Source organism: Procambarus clarkii, chromosome 2 (assembly GCF_040958095.1).
Source record: "Procambarus clarkii isolate CNS0578487 chromosome 2, FALCON_Pclarkii_2.0, whole genome shotgun sequence".
Taxonomy (NCBI): Eukaryota; Metazoa; Arthropoda; class Malacostraca; order Decapoda; family Cambaridae; genus Procambarus; species Procambarus clarkii.
Window position 1 is genome coordinate 14,071,730 of NC_091151.1, and position 14,283 is coordinate 14,086,012.

At 41.0% G+C, this 14,283-nt stretch overlaps 1 long non-coding RNA gene across 1 annotated transcript in view; it reads left to right on the forward strand.

Moving 5' to 3' along the window:
* Positions 1–1,580: 1,580 nt before the first annotated feature.
* LOC138366942 (uncharacterized) overlaps positions 1,581–14,283 on the forward strand; it is a 52,872-nt gene continuing 40,169 nt past the window's right edge. Inside the window, exon 1 of the long non-coding RNA XR_011229262.1 lies at positions 1,581–1,754. This is a non-coding gene — a long non-coding RNA (uncharacterized lncRNA). The remainder of the gene's footprint in view (positions 1,755–14,283) is intronic.

The following is a 14,283-nucleotide window of genomic DNA, read 5'->3' on the forward strand; positions in this document are numbered from 1 at the left end:
TGACGGTGGTGGTGTTGGTGGTAGTGACGGTGGTGGTGTTGGTGGTAGTGACGGTGGTGGTGTTGGTGGTAGTGACGGTGGTGGTGTTGGTGGTAGTGACGGTGGTGGTGGTAGTGACGGTGGTGGTGGTAGTGACTGTAGTGGTGTTGGTGGTAGTGACTGTAGTGGTGTTGGTGGTAGTGACTGTGGTGGTGTGGGTGGTAGTGACGGTGGTGGTATTGGTGGTAGTGACGGTGGTGGTGTTGGTGGTAGTAACTGTAGTGGTGTTGGTGGTAGTGACGGTGTTGGTGGTAGTGACGGTGTTGGTGGTAGTGACGGTGGTGGTGTTGGTGGAAGTGACGGAGGTGGTGTTGGTGGTAGTGACGGTGGTGGTGTTGGTGGTAGTGACTGTGGTGGTGTAGGTGGTAGTGACGGAGGTGGTGTTCGTGGTAGTGACGGAGGTGGTGTTGGTGGTAGTGACGGTGGTGGTGTTGGTGGTAGTGACGAGGGTGGTATTGGTGGTAGTGACGGAGGTGTTGTTGGTGGTAGTGACTGTGGTGGTTTGGGTGGTAGTGACGGTGGTGGTGGTGTTGGTAGTGACTGTGGTGGTGTGGGTGGTTGTGACGGTGGTGGTGTTGGTGGTAGTGACGGTTGTGGTGTTGGTGGTAATGACGGTTGTGGTGTTGGTGGTAGTGACGGTGGTGGTGAGGATGGTGGTGGTGTGGACGGTAGTGACGGTGGTCGTGTCGGTGAGGGGTGACGGTGGTGGAGTGGGTGGTAGGTGGTAGTGAGGGTGGTGGTGTGTATTTTGGGTGGTTGTGGGTGTGGTGGGTGGTAGTGGGAGTGATGATGTGGGTGGTGGATGGTAGTAGGAGTGATGGTGGTGGTGTGGGTTGTGGTGTGCGTGCTAGGTGTTAGTGGGAGAGGTGATGTGGGTTTTGGGTGGTAGTAGTAGTGGTAGCGGCGGTGGTGTTGTGGGTTGTGGAGTGGGTTGGTGTAGGTGTATGATTGTAGTAAGGAGGGCCAAGCATTATAAACCTTTGCTTGGCAGCTTGGATACTATGTATACGCTCAACCATAATAAGAAACATCTTAAGCCAAGCTCGCTGCACGGTATAATTACTGTCAGAGCTGGCACTGGTCGAGCTCTCTTGTCTGTTTGTCTGTTTTGACAATGAGAACACCTGTTATCTGTTCTATCCTTTTATTAAGTATAATATTTTATTTCAACTACTTAAGTGAGATCGTTTGTAGTCTACTTTGCGTCACATGCTTTCATCTTTTTGGCTTGGAGTAATTTTCTCGTTATTTAATCTCATGACTCTCCCCAGTGCGTTTTGAAGTTTTATATAATATTTCCTCTAATGTTTCCACGACAGCTGTCACCTCTGTCTTGAATCACAGCATTACTGTGAAATGCAGCATTGATAATTATTTGTTTTTAACACTTTTTAAAAATACTTAACAATGTGCTGTTGTATCATGTAGCATTGATGCAGGCAGTCGCAGTTGTAATGGCGTGTCGTTATTATCAGATCAAAGATAACTCAGTGTGAGTTATCTTGAATGTGTTTCTTTACTATGACTATGTCTACAGATGGAGTTGGCAGTGATGAGTTTGTTGATGATGGCTTTGACTGGGGGCATCGCTGGGGAGCTGGCACCCCCTGAGAGACCGTACAAGATCCTCATGCTCTTCCCTGTCTCCACCAGGAGCTACTCCAATACTTTCCTGACACTCGCAGAAGCTCTGGCTGACCGTGGACATAAGGCAAGTCCACACTCTCCCTCCAACTGAATATCTATATAAATAAAAATGGAAATGTTCGTTTGTTCAAAATCGCTAATCTCCGAAAGTACTTAACTGATTGCTTTGAATTTTTTACACAATGTTCCATTCGCATTCGGCCAGGTTTTTATATGCATACTATATAGATGTCACGTCTGTGACAGTAAAAAAAACATGCTTTTTCTGAAAAACTGTGTTTTTCATGTGAGGGAAATCTTCGAAACCTCTTTACCGATTGCTTTGAAATTTTGACACAACGTTCCAAACGAATAGGCGTGTCTTTTTATATATCTACTATATACATGCCTCAACTGTGACAGGAAAAAACATGCTGTTTTTTAAAAGCAGCGCTTCTGTTGGATGTAAGTGCAACACACGCTATAATCTCCGAAAGTTCTTCACCAATTGCTTTGAAATTTTGACACAACGTTGCATCTTACTTTTTCGGTCATATTTAATAATATATGTCTACAGGAAAGACTGCTACCAAAATATACTTATATATATATATATATATATATATATATATATATATATATATATATATATATATATATATATATATATATATATATATATATATATATATATATATATATATATATATATATATATTTATTATTATAAACTTATTACATTTTCAAAGAATTTACACATACACAACTGAATAGAACTTACATATCTCCGTTTTGTTTATATCTACATTTGAGTGAGGTGGATGGGGTGAGGTGGTATTTAATAGGGTATTAATTTCATCAACACAAGACAGAACACGAAACAATTGGTATTGAAATGGAAATGACTGTAGAAAGCCTATTGGTCCATATTTCTTGATGCTTCTATATTGGAGCGGAGTCTTGAGGTGGGTAGAATATAGTTGTGCATTATTTGGCTGTTGATTGCTGGTGTTGACTTCTTAATGTGCAGTGCCTCGCAAACGTCAAGCTGTCTCCTATCGCTGATTTCTGTGTTGTTTACTAGGATTTCTCTGGCGATGGTTTGGTTGTGGGAACCAAATATACTGCAGGTATGTTGACGGCATTTTTACACAGGTACCTGATGTCAGACATCTGCAGGAGCTGAAGGAGGCATTTGAGCGGAGTTCCGTGCTGCGTTTCACTTACGAGATGGAAAAGGATGGGAAGCTGCCCTTTCTAGATGTAACAGTCATGGAAAAGAGCGGAGGTTTCCACACTGCAGTCTACACTAAGGAAACGAACATAGGAATGTGCCTAAATGCCAACAGCGACTGCCCAGACAGGTACAAAAGGAGTGTTGTTAACGCATATGTCGACCGTGCTCTCAGCCACAGCTCAGAATGGAAGCAAGTCGACGAAGAACTCTGTAGGGTAAGGCAGGTCCTAGTCAACAACGGCTTCTCCAATGGTTTCGTCGAAGACATCATAAGAAGGAAAGTGAAACGCCATGCATCCTCTGAAGAGACAACTAACACAACACCTATACCCCCTATTAGACTATTTTACAGGAACTTCTTTTCCACAGCTCATAAAACGGAGGAAAGGGTCCTGAAAGATATTGTTAATAGAAACGTTATCCCTACAGACAAAAATCAGAGGATACAACTGACGATTTACTATAAAACCAGAAAAACGGCCAGCCTACTCATGAGAAACTCTCCAGACACAAAGCAGAACGCTTTAAAAGAGACCAACGTCGTCGATGCCTTCAAATGCCCACTTGGGGACTGTAAGCTCCAAAAAACCCAGTATATAGGCAAGACAACAACATCTCTTTCTAGGCGTTTAACGATGCATAAGCAACAGGGCTCCATTAAGGAACATATAATCTCTTCCCACAACCAAACCATCGCCAGAGAAATCCTAGTAAACAACACAGAAATCATCGATAGATACAGCGATAGCAGACGGCTTGACGTTTGCGAGGCACTGCACATTAAGAAGTCAACACTAGCCATCAACAGCCAATTAATGCACAACTATATTCTACCCACCTCAGGACACTGCTCCAATATAGAAGCATCAAGAAATATGGACCAATAGGCTTTCTACAATCACTTCCATTTTAGTACCGATTGTTTCGTGTTCTGTCTTGTGTTGATGAAATTAATACCCTATTAAATACCACCTCACCCCATCCACCTCACTCAAATGTAGATATAAACAAAACGGAGATATGTAAGTTCTATTCAGTTGTGTATGTGTAAAATCTTTGAAAATGTAATAAGTTTTACGAAATGCGCTCAAGTGTCGCGTCAGACTAGAAATAAAAATGAATTTTGGAGAATTGATTTTTGAATTACCTCCAACAGTGAAAAGAAATGTTAAAATATTATATATATAATATATATATATATATATATATATATATATATATATATATATATATATATATATATATATATATATATATATAAATATATATATATATGTCGTACCTAGTAACCAGAACGCACTTCTCAGCCTACTATGCAAGGCCCGATTTGCCTAATAAGCCAAGTTTTCCTGAATTAATATATTTTCTCTATTTTTTTTCTGATGAAATGATAAAGCTACCCATTTCATAACGTATGAGGTAAATTTTTTTTTATTGGAGTTAAAATTAACGTAGATATATGACCAAACCTAACTAACCCTACCTAACCTAACCTAACCTATCTTTATAGGTTAGGTTAGGTTAGGTAGCCGAAAAGGTTAGGTTAGGTTAGGTTAGGTAGGTTAGGTAGTCGAAAAACAGTTAATTCATGAAAACTTGGCTTTTTAGGCAAATCGGGCCTTGCATAGTAGACTGAGAAGTGCGTTCTGGCTATTAGGTACGACATATATATATATATATATGTCGTACCTAGTTGCCAGAACGCACTTCTCAGCCTACTATGCAAGGCCCGATTTGCCTAATAAGCCTAGTTTTCATGAATTAATGTTTTTTCGACTACCTAACCTACCTAACCTAACCTAACCTAACGTTTTCGGCTACCTAACCTAACCTAACCTATAAAGATAGGTTAGGTTAGGTTAGGTAGGGTTGGTTAGGTTCGGTCATATATCTACGTTAATTTTAACTCCAATAAAAAAAAATTTCCCTCATACATAATAAAATGGGTAGCTTTATCATTTCATAAGAAAAAAATTAGAGAAAACATATTAATTCAGGAAAACTTGGCTTATTAGGCAAATCGGGCCTTGCATAGTAGTCCAAAAAGTGCGTTCTGGCTACTAGGTACGACATATATATATATATATATATATATATATATATATATATATATATATATATATATATATATATATATATATATTAATATATATATATATATTATTATATATTAATATATATATATATATATATATATATATATATATATATATATATATATATATATATATATATATATATATATATATGTCGTACCTAGTAGCCAGAATTCACTTTTCAGCCTACAATGCAAGGCCCGATTTGCCTAATAAGCCAAGTTTTCATGAATTAATATATTTTCTTTCATTTTCTTCTTATGAAATGATAAAGCAACCCATTTCATTATGTAAGAGGTCAATTTCTTTTTATTGGAGTTAAAATTAATGTAGATATATGACCGAACCTAACCAACCCTACCTAACCTAACCTAACCTATCTCTATAGGTTAGGTTATGTTAGGTAGCCGAGAAAGTTAGGTTAGGTTAGGTTAGGTAGGTTAGGTAGTTGAAAAGCAATTAATTCATGAAAACTTGACTTATTAGGCAAATCGGGCCTTGCATAGTAGGCTCAGAAGTGAGTTCTGGCTACTAGGTACGACATATATATATATATATATATATATATATATATATATATATATATATATATATATATATATATATATATATATATATATTAATATATATATATATGTCGTACCTAGTAGCCAGAACGCACTTGTCAGCCTACTATGCAAGGCCCGATTTGCCTAATAAGCCAAGTTTTCATGAAATAATTGATTTTCGACTACCTAACCTAACTTTTTCGGCTACCTAACCTAACCTAAACTATAAAGATAGGTTAGGTAGGGTCGGTTAGGTTCGGTCAAATATCTACGTTAATTTTAACTCCAATAAAAAAAAATTGACCTCATACGTAATGAAATGGGTTGCATTATCATTTCATAAGAAAAAAATTAGAGAAAATATATTAATTCAGGAAGACTTGGCTTATTAGGCAAATCGGGCCTTGCATAGTAGCCTGAGAAGTGCGTTCTGGCTACTAGGTACGACCTATATATATATGTCGTACCTAGTAGCCAGAACGCACTTCTCAGCCTACTATGCAAGGCCCGATTTGCCTAATAAGCCAAGTTTTCCTGAATTAATATATTTTCTCTAGTTTTTTTCTTATGAAATGATAAAGCTACCCATTTCATTATGTATGAGGTTAATTTTTTTTTATTGGAGTTAAAATTAACGTAGATATATGACCAAACCTAACCAACCCTACCTAACCTAACCTAACTTATCTTTATAGGTTAGGTTAGGTTAGGTAGCCGAGAAAGTTAAGTTAGGTTAGGTTAGGTAGGTTAGGTCGTCGAAAAAACATTAATTCATGAAAACTTGGCTTATTAGGCAAATCGGGCCTTGCATAGTAGGCAGAGAAGTGCGTTCTGGCTACTAGGTACGACATATATATATATATATATATATATATATATATATATATATATATATATATATATATATATATATATATATATATATATATATATATATATATATATATATATATGTCGTACCTAGTAGCCAGAACGCACTTCTCAGCCTACTATGCAAGGCCCGATTTGCCTAATAAGCCAAGTTTTACTGAATTATTATATTTTCTCTAATTTTTTTCTTATGAAATGATAAAGCTACCCATTAAATTAAGTATGAGGTCAGTGTTTTTTCATTGGAGTTAAAATTAATGTAGATATATGACCAAACCTAACCAACCCTACCTAACCTAACCTAACCTATCTTTATAGGTTAGGTTAGGTTAGGTAGCCGAAAAAGTTAGGTTAGGTTTGGTTAAGTAGGTTAGGTAGTCATAAAACAATTAATTCATGAAAACTTGGCTTATTGGGCAAATCGGGCCTTGCATAGTAGGCTGAGAAGTGCGTTCTGGCTACTAGGTACGACATATATATATATAAATATATATATATATATATATATATATATATATATATATATATATATATATATATATATATATATATATATATATATATATATATATGTCGTACCTAGTAGCCAGAACTCACTTCTCAGCCTACTATTCAAGGCCCGATTTGCCTAATAAGCCAAGTTTTCCTGAATTAATATATTTACTATAATTTTTTTCTTATGAAATGATAAAGCAACCCATTTCTCTATGTATGAGGTCAATTTTTTTTTATTGGAGTTAAAATTAACGTAGATATATGACCGAACCTAACCAACCCTACCTAACCTAACCTAACCTATATTTATAGGTAAGGTTAGGTTAGGTAGCCAAAAAAAGCTAGGTTAGGTTAGGTTAGGTAGGTTAGGTAGACGAAAAAACATTAATTCATGAAAACTTGGCTTATTAGGCAAATCGGGCCTTGAATAGTAGGCTGAGAAGTGCGTTCTGGCTATTAGGTACGACATATATATATATATATATATATATATATATATATATATATATATATATATATATATATATATATATATATATATACATGTCGTACCTAGTAGCTAGAACGCACTTCTCAGCCTACTATGCAAGGCCCGATTTGCCTAATAAGCCAAGTTTTCATGAATTAATTGTTTCTCGACTACCTAACCTACCTAACCTAACCTAACCTACCTTTTTCGGCTACCTAACCCAACCTAACCTATAAAGATAGGTTAGGTTAGGTTAGGTAGGGTTGGTTAGGTTTGGTCATATATCTACGTTAATTTAAACGCCAATAAAAAAAATCGACCTCATACATAATGAAATGGGTAGATTTATCATTTCATAAGAAAAAAATTAGAGAAAATATATTAATTCAGGAAAACTTGGCTTATTAGGCAAATCGGGCCTTGCATAGTAGGCTGAGAAGTGCGTTCTGGCTGCTAGGTACGACATATATATATATATATATATATATATATATATATATATATATATATATATATATATATATATATATATATATATATATTGTTACGAACCCGGATCCAATGTCCGAGCCCGGAGCAGTGACGACCGCGCCATCTGTGGGTCAGCTCCCGAAACCCCCTCCAAACGGACGACGACACCTGGTGAGGACGGCGTGTACTGGCCTCGAGGGCCAGTTTCCAGTCCTGTTCAGCGCTCAACACAGCCGCTGCTGACCTCTGGTGAGGTGGTGCTCAGACACCAGCGCCATCTATGGAGTGGATAGGTGGGCGTTTGTGTCTGAGCCTGTAAGTGAGGTGCCTTAGTGTGTCCCAGTTATTGATGACGTGTCTGCTTACAGAGTCGACCTGGGACTGCTGTGATGGGAGTTGAGTGAGTCTACCCAAGGCAGCCGTCTCCATACCTTGTGCTTTGCTGCAGCAGTTGTGAAGTCATCCCCCCGGAAGAACACTGTGGTGTGTTACCCTGCCAGTGGGGTGGCAGTAGAAGGATTACCTGGGACCGACTGTTGGAGACGATCCTCCACTGGGGTATTGAGGACAGGAGAGTGATTTGTGGTGTCACACGAGGCTCCTGTCTAGGGCGTTCCCCTTATATCGTTCGTGGAGTGGCCTGACCAGCCTTGCTGATCCGGAACCTGCCAGCAGACCGGCTGGACGTGTGGTTGACGGCCTCCACGGCGGTGCCCCCAGTGGACCTGTGTTTTGGCTGACCTGTGGCCAGGGTAGGCTCAACTTCTCAGAGGATTCGTTGTGTGGCCACGAAAGCACCGAGGACTCAGCACCGAGAGAGTTGAACCAGAGTCTTCAGGAGAAGACGATTGTGCTTTTCTTCAGTACGAAGACAATTCCCTTGTACAGTGTTAATACCCCTCCCCCTTGTGCACTCTTTTATATATTATTTATTTGGTGATAGTGATAATTATAGTCTTAAGTTCTTAACTTTCTTTCCCTACCCCCTTTAAGTTACTTGCGTCACGGATCACATCCCTTGAAAGCAACTACTGGCTTGGGGTCGGATACAACTTCCTCTAACAACATCAGAGTAAGAACCCCGTTGCATCCCGAGAAGGCCGTAACATAATTGGCATCCCCAGCGGGATAACCTTCGTTATCCCTTGACGACTCCGGCGATTACGACAAGTTGAAGAAGGTTGTGCTCATGGCGTACCAATTGGTACCTGAGACATACAGGCAGAAGTTCCGAAACCTGAAAAAGACCTCAGAGCACACGTTCACCGAATTCGCCACGATCAAGGAGCGACTTTTCCAGGAATGGTGTGCCTCTCGGAAGGTGGAGACCAAGGAAGACCTCGAGCAGCTGATTCTGCTCGAGGACTTCAAGGATTGTTTGTCTGGAGACCTGAAGACGTACTTAGAGGAGCAGTAGGTGGAGACCTTGAGTGCGGCAGCCACCATGGCTGAAGAGTATATCCTGACTCATAGGCCGTCTGCTAAGTACGTCCCGAGGAATTACCAGCGCCGGTTTGACAGACCTCATGACGAAGAAGAAAGACCCGTCCCACAAAGCGCTAAGAAGACGCCCCCAAGTAGCCCTCGAAGGACTAGTCCTAGTAGTCCGAAACACCGGAGTCCAAGGAGGAATATGGTGTGCTAGACTTGTGGGCAGAAAGGGCATGTAGCTGCTAAGTGCCGAGGCAGAAGAGGTATCGGCGCACGTAGGGAGGTGATGTTGATGAGCTGTGGAACATCACCAGTAGGAAACCAGTCTACGACGACGCAGGAAGAACCCAGATTGTTTTCCCCTCACACTTCAGGCGGGTATGTATCGAGTGACCATACTGGTAGATCAGTTGTAGTGCTCAGAGATAGTGGAGCAGCCCAGTCCCTGATCGTGAGAAGCTCGTTACCCGAGGGAGTAAGTGTGAACGGGAGACAACAGGTTGTCCTGGTTGGGTTTCCGAGAACGCAGTATATCGCCCCCTTAGTGCCGGTGCATCTCGACTCGCCTTACTTCAGTGGCACATGTGAGTTGGCAGTAGTCGATACCCTCCCTGTGGCTGGGATTGACGTGGTACTAGCCAACGACTTGGTGACAGATTGGAGCATCAATCTTCCCAAGGTTGCGGACGAGTCTACCGGAACAGCAAGGTCTGAGGTAACTACAGGCAATGGTAATGTCCAGGTAAAGACAGACCCGGATGTAAACATGTTTAATTTGTCCTCTCACCCGCAGATCGACAGTATTCTAACAGTGTCTCCTGATTCTTCTCTCGACAAGAAACATGAGGTTACGACGGCAGAAGTACCTGAGCAAGAAGCGAGGCCTTGTGTGCAAGCACCAACGGATACCGAAGAGTCTGGAGTGAAGGCACCTGTGTACTTGCAGCCTGGCAAAGTACAATGTATGCTGAACCGGCCAGAGATTCCCCAGACGTCGGAGGTATGTGAGATATGTGCAAAGTTTCTAGTGCCCTCTTTGGTCTAAACCAGGCTAATGGATGTAGCCGGCTATGGACATTTCAAGCTCAGGAAGCTTATCCCTCAGGTGACCAAATGTTTCCTAGCAGTATTTTGTTTTATTCTCGTGTGTGGTCTCGGTAAGGATCAGTGGACGACCCGAAGGATGATGGCTCCCTTGAACATCGGGAAGAGGTCCCAGGGATTGGAGACGTGCACAGTGAGTAGTGCAGTCGAAGAAGGGACCTGGAAGGTGATGGTTGATACAGGAGGTACGAGATATGATAATGTGAGTGACTGTTTCCGACAGGTTGACACCCCCCGCGTGACTGCTGAGCCTCAATGCAGCGTTATGTGGAACGTTGGTCGACCTGACGGTGGCAGAGCGAATGCCAGCTGCGATGTACGAACAGCTCTGTTGGGACTAGGTGTGGACCTAGTAGAGGAATATGCTGTAAGTACTGTTTTACCCGCTGTCGCTGTCACTCTGAATTATCAGGCCCCTGTATTCCAGGTGCCCGACTCCCTGAAGGACCATCGGATCGGTACCAGAAATGCCGTCTGTGTCCAGCCATCATCGGTGCCACGACATAGGGAAGTGTCGAGTCGCCCCAGATCGTGTCCACACCGATCCTTACTTGAGAGATGTGAGATGATGCCCCTGCTTGACATCGCAGTGGAGACGTGGAAGATTACGCCAGGCAGGTCATCGCCTGCCATTTTCAAGTTCCCTTTGTGCCAGGGTTTCTCCGTAGTAAAGTTCTGTGGACAAGACAGCCTCATCACTCCAGTTCATAGTATAAGTGAGTCCATTTGGAGTTGTGTCGCCGTACTAATTTGGTTTGTGTTTCTTTTTATAGAACCCCAAACCAAATTCTTTTTGGTGGGGAGGTGTTACGAACCCGGATCCAACGTCCGAGCCCGGAGCAGTGACGACCGCGCCATCTGTGGGTCAGCTCCCGAAACCCCCTCCAAACGGACGACGACACCTGGTGAGGACGGCGTGTACTGGCCTCGAGGGCCAGTTTCCAGTCCTGTTCAGCGCTCAACACAGCCGCTGCTGACCTCTGGTGAGGTGGTGCTCAGACACCAGCGCCATCTATGGAGTGGATAGGTGGGCGTTTGTGTCTGAGCCTGTAAGTGAGGTGCCTTAGTGTGTCCCAGTTATTGATGACGTGTCTGCTTACAGAGTCGACCTGGGACTGCTGTGATGGGAGTTGAGTGAGTCTACCCAAGGCAGCCGTCTCCATACCTTGTGCTTTGCTGCAGCAGTTGTGAAGTTGTCCCCCCGGAAGAACACTGTGGTGTGTTACCCTGCCAGTGGAGTGGCAGTAGAAGGATTACCCGTGACCGACTGTTGGAGACGATCCTCCACTGGGGTATTGAGGATAGGAGAGTGATTTGTGGTGTCACACGAGGCTCCTGTCTAGGGCGTTCCCCTTATATCGTTCGTGGAGTGGCCTGACCAGCCTTGCTGATCCGGAACCTGCCAGCAGACCAGCTGGACGTGTGGTTGACGGCCTCCACGGCGGTGCCCCCAGTGGACCTGTGTTTTGGCTGACCTGTGGCCAGGGTAGGCTCAACTTCTCAGAGGATTCGTTGTGTGGCCACGAAAGCACCGAGGACTAAGCACCGAGAGAGTTGAACCAGAGTCTTCAGGAGAAGACGATTGTGCTTTTCTTCAGTACGAAGACAATTCCCTTGTACAGTGTTAATACCCCTCCCCCTTGTGCACTCTTTTATATATTATTTATTTGGTGATGGTGATAATTATAGTCTTAAGTTCTTAACTTTCTTTCCCTACCCCCTTTAAGTTACTTGCGTCACGGATCACATCCTTTGAAAGACACTACTGGCTTGGGGTCGGATACAACTTCCTCTAACAACATCAGAGTAAGAACCCCGTTGCGTCCCGAGAGGGCCGTAACATATATATATATATATATATATTAGTACATTTTGGTAGCAGTCTTTCCTGTAGACATATATTATTAAATATGACCGAAAAAGTAAGATTAATAATTCTAACACGAATTTTCTCAATCTTTCGTACATTTCTTTTCACTGTTGGAGGTAATTCAAAAATCAATTCTCCAAAATTCATTTTTATTTCTAGTCTGACGCGACACTTGAGCGCGTTTCGTAAAACTTATTACATTTTCAAAGACTTTAGTTTACAAATCCACAACTGAATAGAACTTACGCATCTCCGATTTTATATCTACATTTTAGTGAGGTGGATGGGGTGAGTTGGCATTAATAGGGTATTAATTTCATCAACACAAGACAGAACAAGAGGTGGCATTAATAGGGTATTAATTTCATCAACACAAGACAGAACACGAAACAATGGGTATTGAATAGAAGTGTTTGTAGAAAGCCTATTGGTCCATATTTCTTGATGCTTCTATATTGGAGCGGAGTCTTGAGGTGGGTAGAATATAGCTGTGCATTAATTGAATGTTGATTGCTGGTGTTGACTTCTTGATGTGTAGTGCCTCGCAAACGTTAAACGATAGCAGGGTTTGTTTCAAGCGCGGGTTGGACAAGTATATGAGTGGGATTGGGTGGTTATAGAATAGGAGCTGCCTCGTTTGGGCCAATAGGCCTTCTGCAGTTACCTTTGTTCTTATTTTCTTATGTACCGATATTCTACCCACTTCAAGACTCCGCACAAATATAGAAGCATCAAGAAATATGGGCCAATAGGCCCTTTGCAGTTACTTCCTTTCTTCCATTTAACGTACAAAATATTATACCCATTTTTTCGTGTTCTGTCTTGTGTTGAAAGTTTGTTTTCACCTCATCCAAAACTGTTGTAACATATCACCTCACCAAAATGCAGGTATAAAATCGAAACTGTTCAGTTATAGTGTGTGTGTGTAAACTAAAGTCTTTGAAAATGTAATAAGTTTTACGAAACGCATTCGACTAGAAATGTCGTGTCAGACTAGAAATAAAAATGAATTTTGGAAAATTGATTTTTCAGTTACCATCAACAGTGAAAAGAAATATAAGGAACAAAGAGAAAATTCGTGTTAGAATTATTATTCTTTTTCGGTCATATTTAATATTATATGTCTACAGGAAAGACTATATCTATATATATATATATATATATATATATATATATATATATATATATATATATATATATATGCAAACAAGCCTGAATGGTCCCCAGGACTATATACAACTGAAAACTCACACCCCAGAAGTGACTCGAACCCATACTCCCACAACTGGTATGATTAAGGCGTCCCTGTACATACCAGTTGTGGGAGTATGGGTTCGAGTCACTTCTGGGGTGTGAGTTTTCAGTTATATATATATATATATATATATATATATATATATATATATATATATATATATATATATATATATATATATATATATATATATATATATATATATATATATATATATATATATATATGACAATGTCAGACCACGGAGGAAAAATGAAACGGGAAATTTCCTTAAGTACTTTCGTATATTAAATACATCTTCAGAAGGTCGGATACACCTTCTGAAGATGTATTTAATATACGAAAGTACTTAAGGAAATTTCCCGTTTCATTTTTCCTCCGTGGTCTGACATTGTCACATTCTTAATCACGTGTTTATTTTCGTGATATATACACATATATATACATATATATATATATATATATGCAAACAAGCCTGAATGGTCCCCAGGACTATATACAACTGAAAACTCACACCCCAGAAGTGACTCGAACCCATACTCCCACAACTGGTATGTACAGGGACGCCTTAATCCGCTTGACCATCACGACCGGACATAAGGAAGTGATAGCCGAGGCTATATGAACCACTTCCCCGCCGGCACTCGGATGGTAATCTTGGGCATAGCATTTTATCAAATCACCTCATTCTTTGGGGCACACGTGAGGAACACAAATGCAAACAAGCCTGAATGGTCCCCAGGACTATATACAACTGAAAACTCACACCCCA